The sequence below is a fragment of the Trichosurus vulpecula genome, chromosome 3, assembly GCF_011100635.1.
Source record: "Trichosurus vulpecula isolate mTriVul1 chromosome 3, mTriVul1.pri, whole genome shotgun sequence".
Classification (NCBI taxonomy): domain Eukaryota; kingdom Metazoa; phylum Chordata; class Mammalia; order Diprotodontia; family Phalangeridae; genus Trichosurus; species Trichosurus vulpecula.
In genome coordinates this window covers 6891521-6916971 of record NC_050575.1, presented here as the reverse complement: position 1 = coordinate 6916971, position 25451 = coordinate 6891521, and the positions used below count along the sequence as shown (strand labels likewise).

At 38.6% G+C, this 25451-nt stretch overlaps 1 protein-coding gene across 1 annotated transcript in view; it reads right to left on the bottom strand.

Annotated features, from left to right (window-relative positions):
- Positions 1-24400, bottom strand: part of VRK1 (VRK serine/threonine kinase 1) — a 146054-nt gene extending 121654 nt beyond the window's left edge. Inside the window, exon 1 of the mRNA XM_036753066.1 lies at positions 24298-24400. The gene's annotated coding sequence lies outside the window, so the exon portion shown is untranslated. The remainder of the gene's footprint in view (positions 1-24297) is intronic.
- Positions 24401-25451: the final 1051 nt, after the last annotated feature.

The window sequence follows — 25451 nt, the reverse complement described above, 5'->3', positions numbered from 1 at the left end:
ATACAAGTATCTGTATTTTTATAACTCAAGAACTTCACTAAAAGTACTTTTAAATAATTAAAATGACTAAAGTCCAAAGGGGGAAAAAAAAAAAGAGTGTGAGTCTCAATTCTACAAATCTTTTGTGCTCTCTAGAGGACACATAAAGAAACACACATTCCAGAGGTAGGTCTATGCCTCAACAGGTTTATGCCCCCTGCAAACCAAGTTGGCAAAGAAAAGAAAGCCTCATTTGAAGTATTCCCATGATGTACAATAGAACAATTATCTTGATTGTCCCCAATTGTTCATTTTCATAAGAGCCAAGAAACTCTTATATACCCAATGGAATCACAGTCAGAAGCTGGATTAATGATGACATCCCTTTATCCATAGGCGTGAAAGCTCAGAATGGACAGACGTTTGAACATACACGACTGGGAATCCTGCCCTCAACAAATACACTAGATGCAGATACATGGTTTCTTGGCTTCCTGTTCTCATGCCCATCTGTCAGGATGGCATTGTGCCTGCTCACATGTTGGTCAAACTGTCACTAGGGCATAGGTGCCAAGCAATGATAGTTTTGAATGGGCAGCTTGCTAACACTGTAAGGATTTGCTCTTCTGCAGAAAAATCTTTCTAGGGGGATATGAAAGGGTTGCAATCATAAACAGACTATTCTTGATCAACCCTGCAAAAATTTCTGTGATAACAAAGTTGATAAGTAGATAAAAGAGAGGAAGATATTCAGACCAGCAGTAGTTGACTCAAATAGGAAAGGCAATTTAATAACAATGATATAAGTTGTCAGAATAATGCCTTCCACATTACCATATACCATTAATTTAGATAAATCAAAGCAAACACCTTATATAGGATAATCCTGTGCTCAAGCCATATTTGATAATAATAAAAAAAACTGCAATATATTCTTCCCTATTAGAAGAAAAAGTCAAAGAGAAATGTCCTCAATAATTCTTCACAGACAGAATAAATTCTATTTGCTTGATGCTGGAGAGGTATTTTGAAATTAACAGTCTAATTTTACATGACTGATATGGTTTGTTTCAAATGTGCAAAAGAAAATGAAAACCAAATTAGGCCTTCTTCAGGTAAAAAGAATTTTATTTATAACTTGGCTGATGGAGAAATTAAAAAACAGAATGGGTACTGGGAAAATAAAATAGCATTTAGATAACACCAATCAAAATTTGAGATAATGTAGGGGTTACTATTCTGGTACCAGTGAGGCTAATCCTCAGATTCTGAGGGAAACAATTACTTAGAAGCAATCAAGGGGCTAGCTAGTATCTATCCTATGTCCTTGACTCCAAGGAGATAAAGGCAAGGACTGGACTTGTGGCTTCCCAGCTCAGGAAACTCTCTGTAATTTAAAAGTTTTAGAGAGTTGCCAAGAGCACTGAGAAGCATAATTAGTATGTGTCAGAAGCAAAACTCACAGCAAGGTTTCCCTGGCTCTAAGGCCAGCAGTTCATCCACTACAGCATACACCCTCTTATCAGGCATAGCTGTTCTTAAACTAGAGTTGAATACTGGTGTTTTCCTTTAAAAAAAAAAAAACTCTTTGGACAACTAAATTATACTTCTTAATACTAAGGAAATTTTCCCCTAAGACAAAATCCCTCCTCCTTAAATCTGAATCTTCTGTTCAATCTTCAGTGGAGATGGAAAAAAACTGGCAATCATTTTCTATCTAGCTTTTCATATACATAAAGACATACTTATTTAATAACTTCTCAATCTCTTCTCCCTGATAAGTAACATTAATTCCATTATTTTTTCTCTAGAAAGTACTTGTCAACATTTTCATCATTATAGTTCCTCACCTCTGAACTATTTTCAGGTCCAATCTCTGAAATGCACTAATCAAAATGTCATCTAGGTCACCAGTGAGGCAACAGCATCTACTATGACTAGAACCTTCCCATCACTAAAAACACTGGAAAAGTCTGAAATCTGTACCACACCCTTCCAGAAAGCTGCTAAGGATATGTCATATAATCAAAATGGAGCAAATTACTCTTGTCAGCTTGCCAGTGACCATACAGTCCAACACAAAATCATAAGCTTCAGGAAAATGGCTAAACATTTTTGCATATGGTAATTTCTACCAGTCAATTAGTCCCTACAGAGGATCCACAATAATCTGTTTTTAAAACTCTTCAATCAATCATGCGTCAAGAAGAGGCAACATATTCACACATATATACACATATAATGCATAATATATAGAAACACATATATATACTTTATATATATACATATCCTATTTGTATGCATCCGTCCCAAGCAGTACACTGGCAACATCTGAGCCACTATAAAAAAAAAGAAAAAAAAAACGAGAAACTGGCACATCGGATAAATCATCTATTGATAAGATTCATAGGATAAAAAGACAAGGATTTCACAAGATGAGAAGGCAAAAAAAAAAAGTCTGTGATCTGCATCAGTAAGTGAGGGATCCATATATAAAAGCACAGATCCAAGGTATCAAGATAACAGTCTATCATATCATATCACATCACTGTTCCAACACCAACACGTTGCCTATTCATATATAAACTTAACCCCAGTTAACAGTGAATCCCTTGCACTAGCCAGTCAGTGACATTCACCTCCAAAACCTAAGTTCAAGACTCATGATTCCCCAACAAAGCACTGCAAGCCAGGATGGCCTGCTTATTTAGAGGCAGTGCTACAAAGCAGATAAAGTACTGAATTTGAAGTCATGAAGATCTGGATTGAAATCCTGCCTCTGACACAACCACCGGTAGGGTCTTGATTAAGCCACTTTTCTCTAAGCCTCAATTCCCTCATCTATAAAACAGGGATAATACCTATAGTACCTGCCTCACATTGCTGTTCTGAAGCTCAAAGTATATGGTACGTAAAGCACCTTGTAAGCCTTATAGAGTTACCTAAATATCAGTTACAATATATTACTCATTCCTAAACCTATGCTACTGGATTATAAAGCTCCAGAGCAAGGTCCATGCCTTAATTATCTCTTTTATCTCCCCCACTGCCTAACAGAGGATATTTCAAAAGTACAAATTTGTTCAACTCCAACTGATACATTAGGGTACATTTTAAGTTCACTTCTTCAAGATTTCTTCTTGAGAAAAATTGAGAATGCAAAAATTCCACCAATAACACAAGCTTCCACCCTTCCAATGTCCACTTCCACAAGCAAAACTTCAAGTCTTTGTCAAGGTAAAGTGTCATATTTATTGTATATCTTCTGCTGAAGTTGGAGCTGTGAGCAGAGAAGGCTGCATCACTCCAACCCCCTCCCCCGTGGTGCCCTCCTCCCCCCACCCCTCCACCATGGCTTCCATCTCAAGGCCCCAAGGTATCACCTGGCCAACTTGCTCATACAGCCCAGGCTGCTTCTATTTATTGTAGTATTGACGTATCTCTTAACTCTTTACCATGTATAAAACTGTGCTATCATTTTTATGAGGTTCCAATCTTTTTTTCTGGCATGTCACTGCTGAAGCTTTTGAGTGTTGTGTCCCTAACCCAATTCTCCCCGTAATCTGTAAGTTTTATCGCATGATTTTCCAAAGGGTAGTGCTTTTTGAAAACATATATGTCACATTATAGCAGAACTGCATGCATGTGCTTAATAAATGCTAATTAAACAAACTTTGCTTCCTTTTCTAGAAAGCTACCTTAAGCCCAACTACTATCTGATTTTTTTTTCCAAGTTTCAAAATGCAATGATTTTCCCCAGCTTACCAGTGTGTACAAGACAGGTGTCTGATTCACTCTTTCACCCCATCATTACCCTGTTCCCTGATTAAAAAAAAAAATCAATCTTGAGTATCTGAATGGGCTTTGCTATAAAACATTACAGGGTATATGATACAGACCGGGGGAAGGTGGGAAGGAAGACAACTATACCAAAATGAAAAGGCTAATAATAATCCACAGTGAATAAAAGTTGTTTTCATATAATCCTGGTCTTCTACAGTTATAGAAATTTCTTAATCCCTTATCGTCCACTTACCATTAGTGTTCTCATTTTGATCTTGGTATTAACTCAAGTCCAGTACCATGGCTGGAGAATCGCCTGTCCAGGGCTACCATACACAGCCTTTCAGAATCTTACCTTAACCCAAATTACAGCATATAATATAGGCCTGGGGTCTGAGGAAGGAGTTCCCTTCTACTACTCACTAGCTCATTGTCTTGGGAAACTTCACCCTCTGGCAAAATGTTTGGAAAGCATACCCTCAAATTCTAGCCAAGATACCTACCTGAATTGATGGCAGACTACCCAGCTTCCACATTCCTACTGCAGGAAAACCTCGTGGTTCATGCCAAACTGAATAGCAATCAAGAAATCCAATAAAAAATTACAGTAAATTACTTCTTTCACCCCAGAACTGAACCAAAAACCAGTCAGATGCCTACAGGCAATAGGAAAAGAAACCCAGTAGTCAGCAAAGCAAATGCTTGAAAAAGGTAGTATCCTAGCATAGCCAGAAACTAGCCAGAGACAAGAGAGCCTTCACATTTCTGTGTCAAGAATTAACAAGAGCAGTTACTCAGAAGAAGCCTAAGGGTGGCAAGAAAGTCTCAGGGTAGGGACCTTAAAAGAGCAATCCAACAACTAGCCCAGGGCTGCAGCTCTCAAAATGGGCCATCTGGAGCCAAGAGTCTAGAGGAACCTAACACTGTCCTGAGATGCCAGAGAGGATCCTGAAGATTCAGCACTCTGAACCTCAAAGATTCAAAGAGGCCCAACTCCAGGAGGTAGAGAACAGTGCAGGAACCCAAATAACCAAGGGTGAGATGAAGGTATGATAACCATACTCAAAAACACAGAAGGGGCAAAGCACGGTCCTGGCACAAAGTCCCAGTCCAGGAACTAAATCTAGAGGGATGAGCAAATAAAGCATCATCCAGTATGGAAAACTATTGTAAAGCAAAGATCTCCAAAAAGGAGAAATAACACTATAACAACTACAGTAGAGATTCGAGAGGGGAAAAAATGGACTTTCCACAAAGAGTACATGAATACTTAGAAGGAATAAGGTAAGAGATAAAAAATTAAGTTAAAGTTCTAGAGGAGATAATTGGAAGGTTAAATAGCTTGGAAGAGAGAAAGAGATAAACCTTGACCAAGAAACAGACTCCCTGAAAACTAGAATAAACAAAACAGAAATTACTCCATGAAAGAACAAGAAATATTAGAACAAAACCAAAAAATTGGGGGTGGAGAGAGAAAAATGTGGAAAACAAGTCAAAGATAAGATTAAACTCCTGAAAACCATGGTTAAAAAAATTTTTTTAAAGCCTGCTCACCGTATTATTAGAAGAAATTATAAATGAAAACTATCTAGCTGTATTAGATCAGAAGACAAAGCACCAAGGAACTACTATCAGGAATACACAAGACTGTCAGTTTCTACTGTGAATGAAAGGAGATACTGGAATACAACATTCCAAAACAAGGGAGATGGACGTACAACCAATAATAACTTGCCTTGTATGAAATACTTGGAAGTGCACCTACCAAGACACAAAAGAATTATATAACTACAACTACAAAATACCCTTTACAGCAAGGGTTCTTAACCTTTTTTGTATCATGAACCCCTTGGTCTTGTTAAATCCTATGGCTCCCTTCTCAGAATAATGTTTTTAAATACATATAATAAAATACATATGATCACAAAGGAATCCAATTATGTTGAAACACAGTTAGATAGCTAGATAGCTAGCTAGATAGACAGATGGATAGAAAGAATTTTTTTAAGTGCATAGACCACAGGTTCAGAACCCTTGTTTTACCAAAATTAAGGATGGGGGAGGGGCTATACCTGTGACTGACTGAATTAGAGAACACTCAATGGAGAAAACTCTTGCTAGCAATGCAGATTAGCATCTTCTCTGTAACTTGTAGCTGCCTACAGCACTAAGAGGTTATGAGGCTTGTCCAGAGTGATACAGCCTACATGAGCCAGAGGGAGAACTTCCTGGATTCTATCAAATATGCCACCCTGACTCCACAGAAATAAAGATAAACAGATTAGAGGTGAAGCCAAGATAGCAGAGTAGACGGAAGAAGTACAGCAAACTCCTCCCCAACAAAATCCCTCCAGACAGACCTAGAAAACATACCAGACTAAATTGTTACCAGGAAATCCAAGAAAAAGTCACATAATCATTTTTCCAACACAGGTCAGAAAAGAGAAACAGAGAGGTCTATGGACGCCAAGAACAAAATCATGCCAAGCCTTGGTCAGAGCAGTGAAGGAGGAGGCTGTGCACTGAGATAAAATGGGGTCTGAGATCCATACCCAAGCTCAGGTAGGCTGCAGAAACAGGTGTCAAGTGGCAGCTTCATCACCACCACCCAGTCCCAGATCACAGATCTAGGGTAGAAAAGAGAAAGGGACCTGTACCCAGGGTTAGCATTCTGGATTAAGTTGTAGGCCCTAGGTTGTATACCAAATAAGGGGCAAGTTAAGAAACGAGCAAAAGCAGTGTGTCTCTTGATCCAGAGTTGGAGTTTCCTCTTCTAGGCCATCCTGAAGTCACAAAGGAATAAACAAGGAATAGATCTCAGACCAAAGGGTAGCCTACAGTTCTACGACTCTGAACCAGTAGAGCTTTCAAACTGGATGACAGTGGCTGGGTCAGGAATTGACACAGCCCACCACAGATAGTCATCAGACATTTATCAAGTCACAGGCTTTTTGGTTTTTAACCTTTTCTCTTGTGTGATTTTCAATATTTTTATTTCTGTTTTTAGTTTTAATTATTTGTTGTTGTTTTTCTAGTCTTTTAGTTGTACAGCCAATTTATTGATCTGTTCATTCTGCTTTTTTTTGATGAAAATGTTCAGATATAAATTTTCCCATAAAGACATCCCAAAAGTTTCTGTATGTTCTCATTGCTGTCATTTTCTTTAATAAAATTATTTGGTTTTTTATGGTCAATTTCTGTAAAGTTGTTATGCAAAACTAAGAAGTGTTTACTCTTGGGTTCCTATTAAATAATACCCAAAGATAAATCATATCTAATTTTTCTAAAATTCCTGGTTCCTTAATTCCTGTTTCATTCATATTTTCGTTAGATTTGTCTTAGACTGCAAGAGGCATAATCCAACCCATTTTCCAAAGTACGCTCAAACACCAGTTCTTACGAAAGTAGAAACTTTTTTTACTCTAATTAGATACTGTACTTGGAAATGTACCCAAGTATAGTAGAAGTAGCAAGTCAGGAAGGATGCAAGTTCAAATGTTGCCTCTGATTTTTCCTAGCATGTGCAACAAAGAAAGAGCAAGCCCGTATCTGTAAAAAGAGGGGGAAAGTGTCTACAGTACTTAACACATAGCACTGTCAAGATTTAATGACATAACATGTGAAAAACAGTTGAAAGCCTTATGTAGTTGCCAACTATTATTTTTATTAATAGTGTAGATGTAAACATGGGCTGATTTACACGAATTCAATAGTCACTCTTCCTTATTTGATATATCAAGGTCATTTTAAAAGCATCTTGCTAAGATTAGTACATTTCCACTGGGATTTTTAAACCTCTTATTTAAAAAAAAAAAAAGTTTATATTCATACCCTTAAAGTTTTATCTACTTTTTCAAAAACAGGCTCCACTTCATACCCATCAGGTTGGTAAAGAAGACAAAAAAAAAAGGAAAATGACAATTGTTGGAAGGTATATGAGAAGACAGGCAAACTAATGCTTTCTTGATGGTTCTACCATTTTGGAAAGCAATTTGGAAAAATATCCAAAAAGTCAATAACTGTGCAGACCTTGTGGCTAACTGATATCACTAGTAGGCACATACCCTAAAAAAGGCCAAAGAAAGAGGGAAAAGATGCATATAAATAAAAATATTTACAACAACACTTTTTGATGTAATAAAAACTGAAAACCAAGATGTAAATAGAACAAATTGTGGTTAGAATATAATGTATTACTGAGCTACAAGAAATGACAAATAGGACGGACTCAACGAAACCTAGAAAAACTTATATGAAGTTATAAAGAGTAAAGTAAGCAGAATCAGGAAAACGATTTATACAATGACTATACTATTGTGGAGGGAAAAAAATAAAAGGTTTAAAAACTTTAACTGATGCAATGACCAAGAAAAGTTCTAGAATATCAACAATGAAACATGTTCCCCACATTGTGACAGAGAGGTAATGGACTACAGATACATAATAAAACATACACTGAGATATGTGCAAGGTGCACACTTGCATTGCTGACATACTTCTTATGGGAGAGAATTGGTTTTTATATTTTATGGTGTACTGGGGGTGGAGAGAAGGAGATGTAGAGGGGAGATACTCCCCACCCAATCAATGAATTTTTTTTTAAATAGAAAAGGAATTCCAGGGCACCTAAGCAATAAGATGGAAAACTGAACATTTCTTTGATCCTCATGACCTCTCAAAAGAGAAATTATACACTAACAGTAAAGCAATGTCAGCTGTCTCCACAATCTAGGGTACCCAGAACCATCAAAAAAAAAGTTTAAAAATAGTGAAGAACTAAATGTTCACTGATTCTGAGTTCACTCAGCATCCCTCCCCCACCTCTCACACTACCACGGCAAGGCTGCAGTAGCAGACACAAGAGCATAACATAAGCTAACAACAGCCACTCTCACACTGGTCCTCTCTCCCTCTTTCCAGCATTGTGGAGGCTCCAGCTACAGGCTGTGGAAGTTTGCCCTGGCCATAACAGACAAGCCAGTGGCTGCAGCCCCTCAAGAGCAAAGGCCTGCTAGGGGCCATAACCCCATAGCACTAACACGGCAAAGCTCCAGTGTCAAGGTAGACAATCCTGTAGGACCAGTAGAATTGGAGCTGAGCCAACAACCCCATGACACCAGCATTTGTGTGCCTGATCGAATAACTGTGCAACACCAGCACTGCAAAGCTTCAGAACTAAGAATCCAAACAACTAAGGAACAGAAGGCACAGAAGAGGACACCAAGACAAGACACTGGCGGGGGGGGGGGGGGGTGGAGAAAGGGGCGGGATGGCTAAAGGGACATACAACACTCCACTAAGCCTGAGAGAAAGAGTACAGCATGAGCTGGGGCCAGTTCTGACCACCAACAGTCATCTGGGGCAAAGACCTAGGTTGGTGAATGGTGAATTGCCCAGTTTGGAAGGAAGCTAAGATGCTTAGAGATCCAGTCCCCAAGGAAACCACAATCAGACCACAGGGAGTCAGAAAGTGACTGATAAGAGAAAATAAGAGAGGGAAAAGACCGAAATTACCAAAGATCTCAGTTAGAAGTAAACTAAAGACCTTGAACATAACTACATAAATCAAGAGAAAAAATTGTAATAACAGAAGGAAATGTGGCATCCAGATGTAGTAAGAACAGGCATATATGAATAAATACTGGAAAACAAGTTGATGAAACAGAGGACCCTGTGGAATATGAGGAGAACATGGAACCCTAATACACTATTCTTGAGTGGTTTAAAAGAGGAAATGAGATTTGTGAGAGCAGAATTTATAGCATGTGGAACAAAAATAATGATCAAAATGAAAAAAACAGGAAACTGCACTGGCAAGCCTCACCAAAGAACAAAAGACAGGATTATGAATGGAAATACACAAAAATGAAGGACAATCTAGAAGAAAAAATAAAACACAAGGACAAACACAACAAATAAGCTGACAAAAATCCTTGACCCCAGTATGAAGGAAATAATAGAAGAGTACTGCCCAGAACTTCTGAACATAGAAAGTGAAATACCAATTGAAAGAATTCACAGATCACCTCCAGAAAAAAAATAAAATTAAAAAAATAAGCAAGACTGCAAGCTCCAAGACACATAGCAGTTAAATTTAACAATTCAATTCAGAAACAAGTTCTGCTAATCATCAGGAGAAAGACCTTCAAATTCAAAGGAAAGGAAATTTGAGTAATGCAAGAAAATTCTGCATCCACTAGAAAAGGTAGAAGGAAATGGAATACTGTGTTCCAGAGAGCAATGGAGCTCAGAATACAGCCCAGGGTGATGTACCCTAAAAATATGAGCTTAGCCTTACATGAAAAAAAAATGGACATCGAATAACAAAGAGACATTTGAAAGATTTTTATAAAGAAAATCAGACCTGAAGAAAGTATTTGCTTTTCAAACACCCCAACCAATGAAAATACAGGAGTATATAAATACATCAAGAAAGGTCAGGCACAGGACAGTGCGACAATCAAAGAAACCAGTAGACTTCTTTCTAAATGTACATAAGGAGACAGGAGTAAAGGTGGAAATCTCGTAGAGGTAGCAATGGAAGAATAGGACTGAAGACACTTTGCCAACAGGTGAATCAAATTTTTTTTTTTTGGTGGGACTACCTTACAACATGGAAGGATAAATGAAAGGGGGAGAAGAATAGGGTGATAAAAGAGCAGTTTGTGATATTCCGGAGTCAAATGAAGGACTTACAATAAAGGGAAAGATGACCTTTGTGGTCTAAGAAAAAGAAGGCCTACAGGGAAGTGGGTGAGGAGGAGGTGAGAAGAACAGAGAGATTTTAAATAAGCAAATCAAAAAAGGAAACAGAACTAGCTTTAAAAGAACTATCAAAGAAAAGAATTACTAGTCCTGATGGATTCACAGGAGAATTCTGTCATATTTTTAAAGAACAATTACTATCAATACTATACAAAATATTCTCAAAAATTAAGAAATAAAGTCATCCTTCCAGATTCCTTTTATGAGACAAATACAGTTCTAAAACCTAAACCACGGAAAGATAAAACACAGAAAGAAAGCCATACGTCAGTATCATTAATGAACACTGACTCAAAAATTTTCAACAATCTTATCAAACATACTTCAGTGATTTATCTAAGTAATCATTCATTATGATCAAGTATGATTTATACTAAGGACACAAAGATGGTTCAACATTAGGAAAACAATCAACATAATTATATTTAAAACCAAAACTTCTAAAATAATATGATCACATCAACAGATGCAGAAAAAGCCTTTGACAACATAAAACTGTAACATGGTAAAAAAAATATGCTTAAAATCCTACAAAGTACAGGCATAAAAGCATATGTTAATATAATTAAAAGTATCTATCTAAAACCAAAAGCAAGTATTATATGCAATGGGAATACACTAGAACCTTTTCCAATAAATGCAGGAATGTGCTCAGTCTACCCAATATTATCTGATATTGTTCTGGAAATGCTAGCATCAGCAATAAGAGAAAGAAATTAGAGGAATAAAGAAAAGCAAAGGAGATAAAACTCTCCCTATCTGCTAACAATATGATGGTTTACTGGAAAATTCTAGGGAATCAACAAAGAGATTTATTGAAACAATTAACAGATTCAGCAAAATTGCCGGCTACGAAATAAATCCTCAAAAATCAACAGTCTTTCTATATGATAATAACAAAACACAAGAAGCAATAATACAAAGTACTCCTTAAAGAAATAAAGAACTTAAAAAGTTGGAGGAATGTTTAGTGCTCTTGGCTACACCATGCCAATATTAAAAATTACAGTACTAAAAAATTAATTTAGACTTTTAACGCTATACCAATGAAATTACCAAGAGGATACTTTACAGAACTTGATAAAATAATAAAATTCACTTGGAAAAACAAAAGATCTAGAATATCAAGGGAAATGATGAAAAGAAGTATGGATGAAGGGAGAATAACCCTTCCAGATCTCAAACTATATTATAAAGCAGCAGACATCAAAACCATCTGGTATTGGTTAAGGAATAGAGAGATCAATGGAACAAACTAGGCAAGGAAGATTCTAAAACAAAGAACTCAATAACCCAGTGTTTGATAAAGTCGCAAATACAAACTACCTAGGAAAAAAGCCTCTCTTTGATGAACACTAGAAAGCAGTCTGGCAGAAATCAGGCTTAGAACAAAACCTTGTACCATATTCTATGATTCAGTCTAAAGGGATATGCAACCTTAATAACAAAGATCATAGTATTTTTAAAAATCAGAAGAAAAACAGATGATATACCTTCACAGCTATGGGTGGGAGATGTATTCTTAACAAGAGAGAAGCAACTATAAAAGAAAAAAATAAATAACTGATGACTTGAAGCTGAAAAGCTTCTGCACAGACAAAACTAATGCATAAGAAGAGAAGTGGTCAAATAAGAAAAATAACTTTGTATCAAATTTCTCTGATAAGAGTTCGATTTCCACATATGTTAGACAATTAATAAATAATAATAAAAGACTAACGGTCATTCCCCAATAGATAAGTGATCAAAGGATGTGAACGGCTTTCAAAAGAACTGTAAAATATTCACAACTACATGAGAGAATGATCCAAATCACCAATAAAAGAAATGCACATCAAAACAACCCTAACATTTCACCTCACACACACAAGAAATGACCCAAAATGGCAAGTCAGCATTGAACTAGTTGTCAAAGGTAGGCATCCTAATACATTGTTGGTGGGACTGTGAAATGGTACAACTATTTGGGCAAGCAATTTGGAATTATGCAAATAAGTGACTAAAATGTCCACACTCTTTGAATCAAAGACTTTTATTGGGTTTAAAACAAAAAGAAAATCTCCATAGACTCCAAAATATTTATAAATTTTTTGTGATCACTAAGAATGGGAAACCAATTTGATGTTCATCAACTGGGAAATGACTATACACATTGTGGTACGTGAATGCAACGGAATATTGCTGTGCTGTAAGAAATGATGTGTGTGATAAATGATATACTGATAATATCTGTATGAAAACTGATACAGAATAAAACAAAACCAAAATAAAAACAATATACACAGTAACTACAACATAAATGGAAAGAACTACAACCCAAAAAATCAAAAGTAAATTTAGCAAAATTATAAAGATCAGGTGGGACTCAAATGAATAGCTAGGCTATAGGAAGACACTCCCAGCCCAATCCTTCATGAAAGTGGAAAATCCACAAGTGTTATAAATTGCAGAAGCTTTCAGACTTTTTCAATATATCAATCAGTTCGGCTGTTTTGTTTTCTCTCTAAAAAAATACAATTTGTCATATGGGATAGCTATCTGGGAAAGGGAGGAATACGTGGCAATGTAAGAAACAGAACATACAAAAATTTCTTAAAGCTAAAGCCTTCTTGAGAAGAAAAAAAAGCATATCCTTCCGAACATACATTAATAAAATAGAAAAAAAAAGAAAATTAATGAACTAAATATGCATTTAAAAATTCAAAAGCTAACAAAGAAACAAACCTAAAAGTATCAGGGGCTATTAAAAACTAGAGGAGAAATAGATAAATTGAAAACCAAAAAATTTTTGAAATAATAAAACTAAAAGCTGGTTGTCTGAAGAGACTAATAAAATTGATGAACATTTAGCCAATCTGATTAAAAAGCCAGAAAATAAAATCAACCAATTATCAAATGAGCAAGGTAAAGAAAATTAGAAGAAATAAAAATATCCAGAACCTGTTATACACAGTTATATGGTAACAAAACTGAGAACACAAAAGAAATAGGGCAATATCTTCAAAAATTAAAATACCCAAACTGACATAAAACCTGATCAAGATCTTAAATAACCCGATATCAGAAACAAATAGAACTAGCATTAAAGGAATAACCAAAGAAAAACACTACTCATTCTGATGGAGTCAAAGGGGAATTCTATCAAATTTTTAAAGAACAATTACTACCATTACTACACAATTACTCTCTAAAATTGAGGGAGGAAATCACCCTTCCAGATTCCTTAAGTATGACAAAAATAGTTCCAATACTTAACCAAGGGTGGGGAACCTGCAGCCTCAAGGACACATGTGACCCTCTAAGTCCTCAAGTATCACCCTTTGACTGAGTTAAACAAATCCTTTTATTCTGTGAAGTTCGGATTCAGTCAAAGGATGACACTTGAAGACCTAAAGGGCCATATGGGGCCTCAAGGCTACAGGTTCCCTACCCCTGACCTAAACCAAAGCACAGAAGAGACAACACAGATCAATATTATTAATGAATAATAATTTACAACTTTTAAATAAAACCTATTACCTAGACTACTGTGATTTATTCAAGAAATCATTCATTATGACCAAATTTATCATAGCACTTGATTCAATATTAGGAAAACAATCAACAAAATTAATTCGAATAAAATAAAAATATCCAAAATTACATGATTATTTCAATATATACAGAAATCCTTTGACAAAATACAACACTCATTTTTATGCTAGAAAAAAAACTACATACGCATAGAGGGACCTTTTCTTCTGAATATCATTAAAAATATCTATCAGAAACTAAAAGCAATGGGGACATACCAGAACCTCTTCCAATAAATATAAAACAAGGATATCCACACTTCTAACCATTATTTGATATAGTTCTAGAAATGCCGGCAATAACAATAAGACGACAGAAAAAATTAAAGGCATAAAATAAAGAGGAAATAAAATTATCCCTATGTTGTTGTTGTGGTAGTTTATTTGGAAAATCCTAAAGGAATCAGCAAAGTTACTGAGATGACTGACAGCTCCAGCAAAGTTGTAGGCTACAAAATAAATCCTCAAAAATCAACTACATTTCTATATAATAATGACAAAAGTAAAGCTCCCCAATTGAGAAATGGTCAAAGGATATGAACAGGCAATTTTCTGAGGAAGAAATTTAAGATATCTAGAGGCACATGAAAAAATGCTTGAAATCACTACTGATTAGAGAAATGCAAATCAAAACAACTCTTAGCTACCACATCTCTCCTGTCAGATTGGCTAAAATGACAAAACATGAAAATGATAAATGCTGGAGAGCATGTGGGAAAACTGGAACACTTACATTGCTGGTGGAGTTGTGAACTGATCCAGCCATTCTGGATAGCAATTTGGAACTATGCCCAAAGGGCTATAAAAATGTTCATACTCTTTGACCCAGCAATACCACTTCTAGGGTTGCATCCCAAAGAGATCACACAAGAGGGAAAAGGACCCATATGTACAAAAATATTTATGCTGCCTCTTTTTGTAGTAGCAAAGAATTGGAAATCAAGGGGATGCCCATCAATTGGGGAATGGCTGAACAAGTTGTGGTATATGAATGGAATACTATTGTGCGATAAGAAATGGGGAAGATACGGACTTCATAACAACCTGGAAAAACCTACACGATATAATGCTGAGTGAGCAGAGCAGAACTAGGAGAACATTATACACAACCACAGATATATGGATTCTGTGATGACTAACCTCGATAGACCTCGCTCTTCTCAGCAATACAAGGTTCAAAGACAACTCCAAAGACTCATGAGGGACAGAGCTATCTACATCCAGAGAAAGAACTATGGAGCCCGAATGCAGATTGAGGCAAACTGTTTGCTCCCCTTTTTCTCTTTTGTATTTTTTTTTCTCTTTTGTTTTTGTTTTTATTTGGTTTTGTTTCTCCTTTCTCCTGATTCATTCCATTGGTCATAATTCTTCTTTACAACTTGACTATTGCGTAAATAAGTTCAATGTGAAGTTATACGTAGAAGATATATCAGATTCCATGCTGTCTTGGGGGGGAGGGGAGCAGGAAGAAAATCTGGAAATCAAAGTCATGTGGAACTGAGTGTTGTAAACTAAAAATAAATCTTAATTAAAAAAAAAGTAAAGAAGCTATAGAGTAGAATGGGAAATCCCATTCTAAGTAACTATAAAATGGATAAATTATTTGGGGATCAATCTACCAAAGCACACAAAAGCCTTGCAGAGATTCAATTACAGATCTACACAAAATTCATTTGGAAAAATAAGAACTAGAATATCAAAGGAAATTTTGAAAAAAACCTTGGAACAAAAGGAGAATAGCACTTCCAGATCTCAAACTACATTATAAAGCAGTAGTCATCAAAACCATCTGGTAATGGTCCAAAAAAAAAAAAAGGGTAAACCAATGGAGAAGACTAGACAAGGGTAAATTAGATACAATGGAACTCAATAATCCAGAAAACATAAAATAGTTAAGGAAGAACTTCCTATTTGACTAAAAGATAAACTTCTAGGAAAACTGGAAAGCAATACAGTACAAATTATACTTAGAATAACAGTTTATATCATACTCCTCAATACAGTCTAAATGGAAACATGACCTTAAAATTAAAGAACATACTAGGTAGTACAATGGACAGAGTGCTAGGCCTGGGAGTCAGGAAGACTCACTTCCATTACTTCAAATCTCACCTCAGACTACTAATGGTGTAATCCTGGACAAGTCACTTAACCCTGTTTGTCTCAGTTTCCCCAGCTGTAAAGTGAGCTGGAGCAGGAAAACAGCAAACAACAATAACAACTGGAATATTACTGTCCATAAGAAATGAGGAATATGATGAATACAAGGAAGCATGGAAATATCTACATGAAATGATGCAGAGTGAAACAACGTAAAAGAAAAAAATGACCACACAAAAAAATAGTAGTAAGTGAACACTGTATTTTTAAAATTTTTTTTATTAATTTATTTTTAGTTTATTTAGTTTATTTGGTATATTTAGTTTATTTTTAGTTTTCAACATTCATTTGCATAAGACTTTGAGTTACAAATTTTCTCCCCACCTCTCCCCTCCCCCCCACCCCAAGATGGCATGTATTCTGATTGCCCCTTTCCCCAGTCTGTCCTCTCTTCTGTCATGCCCCTACCCCCCATCCACTTTCCCATTACTTTTTTGTAGGGCAACATACATTGCTATACCCCATTGCCTGTATATCTTATTTCCCAGTTGCATGGAAAAACAATTTTAAAATTTTTTAACATTTGTTTTTAGAACTTTGAGTTTCAAATTCTCTCCCTTCTTCCCTCCCCACCCACTGTCCTTGAGAAGGACAGCAATTCAATATAGGTTATACATGTATCATTATGCAAAACATTTCCATAATAGTCATGTTGTGAAAGACTAACTATATTTCCCTCCATCCTATCCTGTCTTCTTTTATTCAATTTTCTCCTTTGATCCTGCCCCTTTTCAAAAGTATATGCTTCTAACTACCCCCCTCCCCAAAACTGTCCTCCCTTCTATCATCCCCCCCCTTATCCCCTTACCACCTACTTACCTTCCCGTAGGTTAAGAGTGTGTATGTTATTCCCTCCTTAAGCCAAATCCAATAAGAAAGAGTAAGGTTCACTCATTCCCTTTCACCTCCCCCCTCTTCCCTTCCATTATAACAGCTTTTTCTTGCCTCTTTTATGTGAGATAATTTATCCCATTCTATCTCTCCCTTTTTCCTTCTTACAATATATTCCTCTCTCACCCCTTAATTTTTTAGATATCATCACTTTATATTCAACTCACTCTATGCCCTCTGTCTATATAAATATATATATACACATACATACATACATATATATGCATGTATGTATGTATGTATGTATGTATATATATATTCCCTTCAACTATGCTAATACTGAGAAAAGTCTCATGAGTTACAAATATCTTTCTATGTAGGAATATAAACAGTACAACTTTAATAAGGCCTTTATGATTTCTCTTTAGTGTTTACCTTGTCATGCTTCTCTTGATTCTTGTATTTGAAAGTCAGATTTTCTATTCAGTTTTGGTCTTTTCATCAAGAATGCTTGAGAATCCTCTACTTCATTGAATATCCATATTTTGCCCTGAAGTATTATACTCAAGTTTTGCTGGGTAGGTGATTCTTGGTTTTAATCCTAGCTCCTTTGACCTCCAGAATATCATATTCCAAGCCCTTCGATCCATTAATGTAGAAGCTGCTAGATCTTGTGTTATCCTGATTGTGTTTCCACAATACTCAAATTCTTTCTTTCTAGCTGCTTGCAATATTTTCTCTTTGACCTGTGAACTCTGGAATTCAACTACAATATTTCTAGAAGTTTTCCTTTTGGGATCTTTTTCAAGAGGTGATTAGTAGATTCTTTCCATTTCTATTCTACCCTCTGGTTCTGGAATATCAGGGTAGTTTTCCTTGATAATTTCTTGAAAGATGATATGTAGGTGCTTTTTTTGAGCATAGCTTTCGGGTAGTCCAAAAATTTTTAAATTACCTCTTCTGGATCTATTTTCCAGGACATTGGTTTTTCCAATGAGATATTACACATTGTCTTCTAGTTTTTTTTTATTCTTTTGGTTCTGTTTTATAATTTCTTGATTTCTCATAAAGTCATTAGCTTCCATTTGCTCCACTCTCATTTTTAAGGAATTATTTTCTTCAGTGAGCTTTTGGACCTCCTTTTCCATTTGGCCAATTCTGTTTTTTAAAACATTCTTCTCCTCATTGGCTTTTTGGACCTCTTTTGTCATTTGGGTTAGTCTATTTTTAAAGGTGTTATTTTCTTCTATATTTTTGTGGTCTCCTTGAGCAAGCTGTTGACTTGTTTTTTATAATTTTCTTGTATCACTCTCATTTCTTTTCCCAATTTTTCCTCTACTTCTCTAGCTTGCTTTTTCAAATCCTTTTTGAGCTCTTCCATAGCCTGCGACCAATTCATATTTTTCTTGGAGGCTTTTGATGTAGGATCTCTGACTTTGTTGTCTTCTTCTGGTTATATGTTTTGATCTTCTCTGTCACCAAAGTAAGATTCTATAGTCTTTTATTTTTACACTGTCTGCTCATTTCCCCAGTCAATTATTTGACTTCTGAGCTCTGCCAAAGTGTGACTCTGCTTCCAGAGTGGAGGGTGCTCTGTCCCAAGCTTCAGGGGGTTTTGTGCTGCTGTTTTCTGAGCTACTTGTAGGCACCTGTAAATTTTCAGTTCTTCTAAGGTGGTATGATCCAAGGAGAAGTATTTACTCCTCTACTGCCCTGTGCTCTAGTCTGTGAGTGATCTCAGGTACTCTTTCTGCCTTGGAACTGCTGGGAGGACTCCCTCTCCACAGCCACCACAAGCTCTGTCACACCAGTGCTCCTCCTCACCCCGAGACCACCAACCAGGACTGAGACCCGGATCCAAGCAGGGCAAAGCAAGAGAATTCTGCCTCAATGCCAGCAAAGAAATCCCTGCACTCCTGCACTGACCAGCCACTTGATTCCCCCATACTGTCCGTCATGGAGCTCCAGAAGCAGCTGCTGTTGCTGCTGAAGCCACCTCTGCCACCTGGGAACTCGGGCTGGACCATGCCCTTTGCTCACCCGGGTCCAAGAGTTTTCCCACTGACCTGCTAAGTTGTCTTTGGCCTTTGTGGGTTGAGAAGTCTGGAAATTGCCACAGCTCAGTGATTCAGTGCCCTGAGGCCTGCTCTACCGGGTCTGCTATAGCCTGGTTTGTGGCAGCCCACATTGGGTTGTGCTCCACTCCCAGCACATTGCAACAAACCCTTCCCAGCAACCATCCAGGCCATCTTGGGCTGGAGACTTGTTTCACTCTGTTATTTCATGGGTTCTGTAGCTCTAGAATTTGTTTAGAGTAATTTTTTACAGGTGTTTGGAGGGATTTAGGGGAGAGCTCAAGCAAGTCCCTGCTTTTACTCCACCATCTTGGTTCCACCCCCCAAAAGTGAACACTGTAAAATTATGAAGAACAAACATAGCTCAAAAGAAGAAATGAGAAGACACTCCCACTCCATCTCTTTGCTGAGGTGGACAGTCTATAAATGCACACTGCACATACTTTCCGACTTCTTTAATGTACTGATCATGTATACTGATTTTTTTTCCCATTTCTTTTGGGTTTCTTTTTTCCTTAAAAATACTGTTCTATGAGATAGATCTCTGAGAGGGGAGGAAGAAACATACCAGGTCAAACTGAAGTTATGTTTAAAAAAAAAGACATTGATAAAAACTTGTTTTAACCCCAACCTTAATAACTAGAAGGGGCAACTAGGGGGCTCAGCGGATAGAGCACCGGACCTGGAGTCAGGAAGACTTGAGTTCAAATCTAGTCTCAAACATTTACTAGTTATGTGAGCCTGGGCAAGTCACTTAACCATTTTTGCCTCAGTTTCTTCATCTGTAAAATGAGCTGGAGAAGGAAATGGCAAACCACTACAGTATCTTTACCAAGAAAACCCCAAGAGGGATCCCAAAGAGTCAGAGAGGACAAAAAAAGACTAAACAATAGCTACTAAGCAGAAGGGAACAGAAGGAATATCAGAGGAAGACAGACAATCTGGGCAGCTTTGGAACTAAAGTGTTGGATTAAATTCATTTTAAAAAATAAACAACAAATAATAGAAATTTGCAGTTTCATACACAATTCTTTTCCTACTCTTTGTATGTGAAAATATTCATGTTTGTTGCTGGTTGTCACATTCAGAATAACAAAATTAAAGCACTGAAAAGATTAAATCAAAAATAGAGTTTTGGGCAAAGTACGAAATAATCATTTTTGGCTTGGGGTAAAAAAAGTTAAGTCATTTTGATAACTTTAAATCAATTTTTGAAAAATCATGCTCTAAGTGAAAAAATACTATTTCTATTTACCTTAACTTTTGGTTTTCTAAGCACTCTAAACACTGTTGTTGTTGTTGTGTCTGACTCTTCATGACCCCTATTGGGGTTTTCATGGCAAAGATACTGAAGTGGTTTGCCATTTCCTTCTCCAGCTCATTTTACAGATGACGAAACTGAGGCAAAGAGGACTAAATGATTTGCCCAGTGTCACAAAGCCAAAGTCTAAGGTCGAATTTGAACTTAAGTCTTCCTGACTCCGGACCCAGCACTCTATCCATTCTGCCACAGCTGTCTAAATGATAAGAGTTTGTTGTTGTTTTTAAAGCATGTACCTACAATATGTGGCCATCTCAAGTTGTCCTGATCTATATCTTGCCACTGGACCCAGATGGCTCCAGAGGAGAGAATGAACATGGTGACTTTGCACAGCCTTCCCTCACTTAAATCCAATTCACAAATCATGCGGATACAAATAGTGCCCTAAGAGTTAAAAATAATATTAAGGGTTGACTTTGTGAAGCCCCTAGTTTATTCTGTAATCTGAAGGCGCCCTAAAGTCCTTTCCCTCCTTATCTTGAACCTATACCAAAAGAATTGCTTGTCCCCCTTATCTGCACAGCCTTCCTCACAGAAATCCAATTCACTTACAAGTCATAGCATCACCTTTCTGATATCATGGTCCTCTTTGAGAATGAAGGACAAACAACAACCTACAACATGAAATAGAACTTAACCAAGGTCTCGACCATCTAGCATCTTTGCAACATTGAGCATAACAGAAGTCATTATTCTACAAACCCTTATCAGTACAAACCGGTGTACTGATAAACACTAAGTTATGTGCTACACTAATTTAGGGAATCCAGTCAACACTTAACACACTGCCTGAAGTAAGAACGTATTTGCAGTTCAGTCATTTCAGTCATGTCCATGTCAGGTTTTCTTGGCAAAAATACTGGAGTGGTTTGCCATTTCCTTCTCCAGCTCATTTTACAGATGCGGAACTGAGGCAAACGGGGTTAAGTGACCTGCCCAGGGTCACACAGCTAGCTAATTGTCTGAGACCACATTTGAACTCAGGAAGATGAGTCTTCCTGACTCCAAACCTGGCATGCTATCCACTCAAGTAGTTATTTGGTGACTACTGCTACTATCTAACAACCTCTGGCTAATGGATGCTATCTTGTCTACCCAGAAACTAACTGTTTTACTAAATGCCATATGTAGTAAACATGAGTAACATATACCCCAACTGAGCAATAACTGTAAAAATGTTTTTAAAAATGCTAAGTGCCTTAATTTCCCTCTTTAAAACTGCACATTTTAATTCCCTTCAAAAGTTAACAAGACTAAAATGCAACATCATACAAGGTAATATGTATCTTAAAAATGAATGCCAAAATTTAGGTCATTCTAAATATTTCCAGTTGCAGTTATGCCAAACTAGCTCCCGCTCACAAACCTATTGCCTCTAGGACAAAATGCCAAATCTGAAATTTATGATTTAAATTCCTTCACAATCTGGCCTAAGTTTCCAAGATTATTTCACATTACATACTCCCCTTTAGAGACTCTGCTTTCTAGTCATAGTACCCTACTTGCTATTCTCAGAATTTAGTTCTCCATTTCCCACCTCTGTGCCTTTTCACAGGCTGTTTTTCCCATGCCTGTAAAACGCATCTCTACTTGGAATCATTATCTTCCTTCAAGTTTATGTGCCACCTTTTATGGGAAGTTTCTCTCATTTTAAATTTGTATTATTATTATCTGTATCTCTAGGGTCTAGTATGATGCCAGGCAGCAACCAGGCTCCTCATAAATGCTGGTTGATTGATTCATTTTCTGGTCAGTAATGCTCCCTCCCTTCTCCTCAAATTATCATGTACATACTTATTTGTTTATATGTGTTATTCTCCCATTCGAATCTCAGGTTTTTAAAGGTAAAAACTAATATTCATTTTCCTTATATCTCTAGCTCCTAGCACGCAAACTTATGCAGAGTAAATGGTTAATAAATGCCTGGTGGATTTGATTGCCAACGAATGACTAATATCTTCAGGATTTTCCATCCATTCTTTCATAACTACCCTCCAAACTTGCCCCATGAAAGAGTGGGGAAAATAAGGATGAAACTATATTGTGCATCCTGGGGAAGAAACTTTTTAAAAATCATCTTGAATAGAATCCAATCAGAACAGAACACGGGACACTCATGTCCTTGTTCCTAACAGCTGTCCTCTTTAAGGCAGCCCAAGATCACCTTAGTTTTTTGTTGAATGCATTTTTTTTGGCTGTCATATAATTAATGCTACTGATTTTTATTAAGTTTGTAGAGTACTAAAACCCCCAAATCTTTTTTTTTTAAATGGCGACCTTGCCATGCTTCAACCAACTTGTACATACACAGGTAAATTTTTGAACCCAAATGCATCTCCGTTAAATTTCACTTTAGTAGGATTGAAAAAAAATTGAGAAAGAAAAATCTTCTGGAGTGGATGGGTGGGTGCTACCAGTTCTGCAGGAAAAGTTAATGTTGGAAGTATCCACCTATCTGCTAGATTCAGAGGAATCACAATTAAAATAAATAAATCTGAAAGTAATTAAAAATAATAATTTTGCATTCATACAAAGTTTACAGGGTGCTTTCCTTCCAACCACCTTCCCTTTGGGGACCTGCCTTTCCTCCTCGGCAGAATGAGGATGGTGTCATCTACAAGGGTAACAATCTTACTAATATTATCAATGAGGGTGACAGGATTACGATCATCGCCACTTCTCCTCAAATTATCACGTGCATTCTTATCTGTCCGTGCGTTTTATCCTCCTACTTGAACCTTAGGTTCTCTAGGGCAAGGACTACAGTTCGGTTTCTTTGTGTTTTCAGCTCCTAGAACGCAAACTTACACAGAAGGTGCTTCATAAATGCTTGCTGGATTTGACTGACAGCGAATGACCCGGATCGTCGGGACCCTTCATGCATTCTTCCATAACCACTCCACACCCTCGCCCCGTATCACAGCGAAGCCGTATTTACTACTCGAGATTCTCTGGCACCCCGGTTTGGGTTAAAGATGCTGGGTTCCTTCTCCAGCTCGGTTTACAGATGAGGAAACTGAGGCAGGCAGGGTTAAGTGACTTGCCCAGGGTCACGCAGCTGTTAGGTGTCTGAGGCTGGATTTGAACTCATGACTCCAGGCCTAGGGCTCTAACCACTGCGCCACCCAGCCGCCTAAAGGGCATTATTACTACTTAGAACCCTCATACTAACTTGCACTTCTGGGATGTTTTACGGTACACAAAGCGCTCTCCTCCCGACCACCTTTGTGGGGTGGGCATCGACGAGGGGACCCCACTTTGTGCAAGACCGGGACGCACCTCCGGACTTCTGGTGTGGGGAAACTCCCTCAACCACGCCAGTCTGAAGCCGTTTAGGACCAAACCCGGGGAAGGTGCCAGAAGCTCAGGGAGGTGAAGCGGCGCGGCCGGAGCCACACGGAGGATTGGAACCCAGGTCTTCCTGACGCCAGGCTCGGCTCCCCCTCCCTGCGCGGGCCCGCCGTGCCTCAACAGCGGACGAGACGAGTCTCTAACGTCCAATCCTCCAGTCTGGCGCCCGACCCGAGCCTGAGCAGGAGGCGGGGGATGTAGCCGCCACCCTCCGCGCCTTTGGCTGCGTCTGGGGGTTAGGGGGCAAAGCTTCGCGTCCCATCCGGACCTTCGGCGGGCACCGGAAAAAGACGCCAATAAAGCGGGGCACAGGCGGCTCCGGCCTGCCCAGGACGGGCGCGGCGCACCACTCCCTCCCCAGCTCCCCTGTCGGCAGGGCCTCGGCTGCCGAGCCCGCCGGGGCGCCCCGCTCCTGGTCCTCCGGCTCCCCCGACCCCGGGGCCCCACGGCTTCTTCCCACCTGAAACCGCAACGCGGGAGGCTCCTTCACAGACCGAACTTCCCGCCGCTTTCGCGGACACCGGATTCCCCGAGCATCTCCCGCCTCAGCCTCACTACGCAATATCCTCGTCTCCCATTGGCTGCTGAGAGGGCGGACTTGACAGAGCCGGCCCTTGCTCCACCCCTTTCCCTCGCCCTCCCCCCACCCCTTGGGGCATCCTGGGACCTGTAGTCCTAGAGCTTCCGTAAGGGCTTTCCGAGCTCTGCCGCCAGGGGCATGCTGGGACTTAGCCTCCTGGGAAATGTAGTTCAGCGTAGCCTGGAAGTGACCGGATTGGATGGTGGCGGCTAGCTCTGTACTGTGTATGTCCCCTACGGGGTATCCCTCGCTTTATGCAGAGCTTTTCCTGAAAAATTGACTGTAAATCTGAAGGACACGTTGTAAAAACGTCGTTCGTTTTGTCTTTTTCACTGTTCTTCAAGCGACAACATACATAAGCAATTCATAAATTTTGGCCGAGAAATACAAACGAGCAAGGATTTTTGTTCAGATAGTGAAGATCTTCCGAGACTCTACGATTTCAGTACTTGGAGTCCGAGGACCTGGGTTCAAATTCCCACTGCTCGGGGCAGCTAGGTGGCTCAGTGCGTGGAGCACCGGCCCTGGAGTCAGGAGGACCTGGGTTCAAATCTGCCCTTGAACAAGACACGATTACTACCTGTGTGACCTTGGCTAGCTTCCTTCCTCCCTAAAAAAAGATGAAAAAGTCTGACTCTTCCGCTTACTTTTTGAGTGACCTTAGGCTAACTATTTAACTTCCCTCTCCTGGAAAATGAAGAGGTTGGGCTGGATACTGGCTGAGGGTCCTTCCGGCTCTGGGTCCTAATGATGGGCTTGGAGCCGGACGATCTCCGCTCAGCATATTCAGTTCAATTCACCACGTGCTCCTTAAGTGCCTTCTGCCTGCCTTGCGCCGGGCGTTAGAGATGCGCGGGGGAAATCACACCAGCGATGCTCCGGCCACACCGGGCGACGTCCAGTCCCACTTTCTTCCTGTCTCCACCCATCTAGATGCCTTTGCGCATGGCCTGCGTTCCCCTCTGTCCCCCTTCTCTCCCTCCTCCGCCTCTTCTGCATCTATTGAAGCTCCTTCTCGCTTTCGAGGAATTTCC